Here is a 5610-nt window from a genome sequence, read left to right as displayed (position 1 = left end):
CAGTCGGAGCAGATGGTCATGTCTTCTCATGTTCTGACCTACGCTGAATAAACTGTAAATATGCATGTTCTGCTCTCATGCTGTGCAACTTTTGCTGTGTGAATTCTGCTGTTAGAGTGTGCACTAAGCCTGAGGCTTAGTGTCGCTAAATTGCTGGTACTGCGTGACTACGGGAGGTCGATGGATCGTCCGGCACCAAGCTTGGGGGCTCAGATGGACTTTATCTCCCTGGCAGTATCCCAACAGAATGGAGTTGTATCTACAAATATGGATAAGGCACAAAAACAGGTAGTCACCAAAGATGGTAGATTACCAAAAACTTTCTTTGAATTGACTGACAATATGGACTTGATCGACATCTGGAGAACTAAGAACCCCCTGGGGAGAGAGGGAAGTTTCTTCTCTGAAGCTAAGATGACATGGACTAGAATTGACCAAATTTGGATTACTAGAGGAATGGCACCAAAGATAAAGAAAGTGGAAATCTGCCCTAAAACTTGCTCAGACCATAACGCTGTAAAGATGGAGATGAAGCAAATAACACCCGGTTCCTTAAGATGGAGGATGAATGACACTTTATTTAGAGATGAAGAAGTATATAAAAAGGCCCAAAAAACTTTGAGAGACTATTTTGAAATAAATATGACTACTAATGTTGAAAAAAGAGTAATTTGGGATGCAAGTAAAGCCGTGATGAGAGGGTTCCTGATTCAACAGAATGCAATAAAAAAGAGAAGCCGAAATGAGAAAAAGGATAAAATTTTGGAAAAAATAAAAGAAGGTGAGAAAAAACTGAGAGTAAAGCCAAAGTCACAGGAGATCTTGAAAGAAATAAAGCTATATCAAGTACAATATATGGAATTGATGAATCAGGAAATAGAATGGAAAATTAAACAAATGAGACAAAAGACATTTGAATCTGCGAACAAATGTGGGAAACTACTGGCTTGGCAATTGAAAAAAAGACAAAAATTAAATACCATTACAAATTTAGAAGTAGAAGGAAAAGACATACATAATCCAACTGAGATTAGAAATTGCTTCCAGAAGTACTTCAAACAATTATACGCACAAGGGCCACAGAATGAAATGGACATTGACCGATTTTTGAAGATAAATGGATTACAAAAAAATTCACAAGAAAGTAAACTAATGTTGAATTGCAAAGTATCTGACCAAGAGATAGAAGGTGCCATTCAAAATATGCAATTAGGCAAGTCTCCAGGACCGGATGGGTTGACTTCCAGTTACTACAGATCTTTGAAAGAGTGGTTGTTACAACCTTTGAAGGAAGTCTGCAATGAAATTTTGGAAGGGAAAAGGGCACCAGAATCGTGGAAAGAGGCCTATATTACACTAATACCAAAGACAGAGACTGAAAAGACTCAACTTAGGAACTACCGTCCCATATCCCTACTAAATGTGGATTACAAAATTTTTGCTGATATTTTGGCTAAGAGACTGAAAAAAGTATTGATTGAAGAGATTCACAAGGACCAAGCGGGCTTTCTACCGGGAAGACATCTATCTGATAACCTGAGGAATATAATTGACATTTTGGAAAAGCTAGAAGTGAATATAAACACTAAAGCAGTTCTGATATTTGTGGATGCGGAGAAAGCCTTTGACAATATTTCTTGGAGTTTTATGAAAAAGAACTTACAGGGTATGGGGGTAGGCCATGGCTTTGAGAATGGTATAGGTGCAATATATTCTGAACAAAAGGCCAAATTAATTGTAAATAATGTGGTTACGGAACAATTTAAGATCGAAAAAGGGACACGACAGGGATGCCCAATTTCCCCTTTGCTTTTTATATTGGTCCTGGAGGTCTTGCTGAATATGATCAGAAGGGACCTGATGGTTAAAGGTATACAGGTCGGAGCTAAACAGTATAAATTGAGAGCATTTGCAGATGACCTAGTTTTGACACTACAGGAGCCAGAATCACAATATAGAACTATTTGTTTATTCCTTATGAGTTTTACACATGATGAAAACGTATACTCAAGCAGATATTTTTATAATCACTGTACTATACTATGATACAGTGCATAATGAACATCCACATTCAGTTAGTCTGTGTGCCATCCCCCTTCAGATTCAGCACAGAGAGCACCAAGTGACTCAGAAACAAATCAGAAGTTTAAAAGTCATGATGCAAAATGAGTTTTGGGGCCTATGTGCATACCTAACCTTAAAAAATAATATAATATAACAAACAAACAAACAAACCGCACCACAGGGTAAGACTCCCAAAAGCGGTTAAGACAGACCTTGAGATCTTGATCACGTTTCTGGAACGCTACAACAGAGTCTCCTTATGGCAGGAAATCCTCAACCTGTCCTCAGATTTCCAGGTTCACTGATGCCGCTGGGTCCTTGGGCTTCAGTTTATTCTTTAGGGGACGCTGGTGTGCTCAACAATGGCCAGCAGAGTAGCAAGGCAAGGCTATCACGTGGGATCTCACTTTTCTGGAGTTTTTTCCCCTTAGTTGTGGCTGTTCACATTTGAACTGAGGAGTTCCAGAATCGCCGGGTGTGCTTCAGAACTGATAACCAGGCAGTGGTCAACATACTGGCTAAACAGTCATCGCGTTCCGAGAGGGTGTCGCGCCTACTCCGATCATTCGTCCTCCAGTGCCTCGCTTCCGAGCATTAGCTCCCAGGGCTCAGCCACTGCCAGAACCCGTTCCGGAGCACCTGTGGAACCTTGGAGACGTGAAGTGAATAAGGGAGTATTAGCATCTGTCGCACCCTCTACGCTTAGATCATATAAGAAGGTCTGGTGTGATTTCATGGGGTTCAGGTCCAAAGTATCCTCCCTTTCCACTAATGTTACACCCTCCACAGAAAACGTTCATGTTTTTCCACTGATTCATGCTGTGACTTCATGGTCCGCAGGGCAATTGAAGGTTGGAGTTGACTGCAGCCTCCAAGTAACAAAGGCCGCAAGCCTATTTCTTATGAGCTGCTGTCCCAAATCCGTATGAAACTTAGGTCAATTTGCTGGTCCAAGTTCGAGGCCCGGGTGTTCTCTGCGGCATACGTTATAGCCTCCTTTAGGCCGGGCCCCCAAAACGTTAAAGATACACGTAGCCGCCATCAGCTTCTTTGTAAAGCCATGTTTTCCTCCGACCCGTGCAGTGACTTCCTGATCCGCAGAGCTATTGAAGGTTGGGGTAAGCTGCAACCCCCTAGAGCCGAGGGCCATAAGCCAATTTCTTACAGGCTGCTCTCTCAAATACGCATAAAGCCTAAGTCAATCTGTTGGACCAAGTTTGAGGCGTTTTGAAATCGCCGAGTATGCTTCAGGACCGACAACCTGGCAGTGGTGAACATACTGGCCAGGCAGTCATCTCGGTCTGCGAGGGTCTCCTCCCTTCTGCGGGCGTTCGTTCTCCGGTGCCTTGAGTACAACATAATTTTTTCAGCCAAATTCATTCCAGGGACCAGTAATGATATAGCCGATGCCTTGTCTCGCTTTCAGATATCTCGCTTCCGGTCGCTAGCACCTGGAGCACAACTGTTGCCCGAACCCTTTCCGGAGCACCTGTGGAACGTTGGAGACGCAAAGTGATACAGGGAGTATTAGCGTCTGTCGCACCCTCCACTCTCAGGTCTTACAAGAAGGCCTGGTGCGATTTCCTGGGTTTCAGGTCAGGGTTATCCGGGCTATCGCATAACGTGCCACCCACCACTGACGATGTCCTGCAGTACCTTTCCCATCTTGATGATTTGGGACGTGCTCCCAAAACCTTAAAGATACACGTAGCCGCCATCAGCTTCTTTTCAAAAGCCACATTTTCCTCCGACCCGTGTAGCGACTTCCTGATCCGCAGAGCTATTGAAGGTTGGGGCAGGTTACAACCCCCCAGGGCCGAGGGCCGTAAGCCAATTTCTTATGGGTTGCTATCTCAGATACGCATAAAGCTCAGGTCAATTTGCTGGACCAAGTTTGAGGCCCGTCTCTTTTCCGCAGCGTACGCTATCACCTTTTTTGGCGCGCTGAGGGTTGGCAAAGTCGTGGTTGAAGTTGGCGCAGGAGGTTCGACGCGCGGCCTCCTTAGGGAGGACGTGCAGTTGTCCGAATCTACTTTGACGGTGCGGATACGTCAGTCCAAAACTGATCAGGCCGGTAGGGGTGTTCTAGTTAAGCTTACTGCATCGGCGCAGCAGGGCCCTTGCCCAGTAAAGGACACTAAGCGGTACCTCTACTTCAGACCACCCGGCCCGGGTCCGCTTCTGGTTCACGAAGATGGGTCACCCTTATTGAGACACCAATTCACCAGGGTACTCCGCAAAGCTATTGAGGTCTGTGGTTTATCTCCCCAGGAGTATGCTGCGCACTCATTCAGGATTGGTGCCACAACTACAGCCGCCCACTTGGGTCTGCCTGCGGATAAGATTAAAGAAATGGGCCGGTGGAAATCCAACGCTTATAAAAGTTATATTCGCTAGAATGCGCTCTGCTATATTACCCCTACTTACCGGTTTTCTCTGTCCTTTCATCCTCAGCTGTGCTCAGGAGAAGTGTGTGGATTTGCGGCCACAGTATAGTCCATTGGGCCCGCGCACGGGCAGTCAGCTGCGGCCTCGCGCCTAATCTTGGCTTACCACCTGGAGTTCGAGTTTCCTGGTTTTCGAGAAGAGGCATGCGTTGGGAAGAGCTTATGCCATTGCTGTGGGAGAAAGTAGCCACGTTTGGCCCTCCCGACATCCTTGTCATTCAATTAGGGGAGAATGACCTTGCTAACAGAAGGAGTGTGGACTTGTTGTGGAACATAAAAAGAGACTTGGATGCGTTTGCTGCTTTGTGTCCCAGAACGACGGTGTTCTGGTCCTCCTTCCTGAAGAGAATTTTTTGGCGCGGTGCGCAGAGCTGTATGGCCATTGAAAAACCAGGAAACTCGTAAATCGGGCAGTGGCCCGTTGGGTGCGCTTCATGAATGGCCGAATCATTTATCATGACCGTATCTGGGTTGGCGACCAAGCCTTATACCGGAATGACGGAGTGCATCTATCAGACCTGGGAAACGACATTTGGTTAGATAGTGTCATCAATAGCATTTGGGATTGGTTACAGCCGTGAGGGTATTGGCGGCGAGCCTTTTCAGCTCGGGTGGCGGTTAGGCATTGGAATAATGTGTTGTGGTGTGTCGAAGGGCTAGGTGTGGCCATCGCCTATGCCTTCAATTTTTGGGTATTCCGTTAAAGGAATCTGGTGGTCGTGTACTCTGTCTGATGCCTGCTTGGCGGGAGGCCATGGCACGACTCTCGGTGACATCAGGGGTGAGCCTATAGTTGGATTAGCATCAACAGGCTCCACCTACTGGTGAATAAACCCACTTGTTTTAGACATCCAATGCCTAAGCCAATACCTTTTCACTGCTGTAATCAATAAAGTTGTGGCCTTTTCTTGCCCATTAACCTTATATCACGTGTCCTTGCGTATTCATTTCACACTGCGGGGGTCGGGTCCTCAAACCACAACAAAAAGTTGCATGATCCCTCCATAGCTTCTCATTTGCCCAAGGCGGCAGTGCACTGTTGTGCATCTTGATCGGGCTCACAGTAAAAGCGACCACCTCTTTTGCAAAGACTTTAAGT

Source organism: Podarcis raffonei, chromosome W (genome assembly GCF_027172205.1).
Source record: "Podarcis raffonei isolate rPodRaf1 chromosome W, rPodRaf1.pri, whole genome shotgun sequence".
In the NCBI taxonomy this organism is placed as follows: Eukaryota; Metazoa; Chordata; class Lepidosauria; order Squamata; family Lacertidae; genus Podarcis; species Podarcis raffonei.
Note: the sequence above shows the minus strand (reverse complement) of the source record.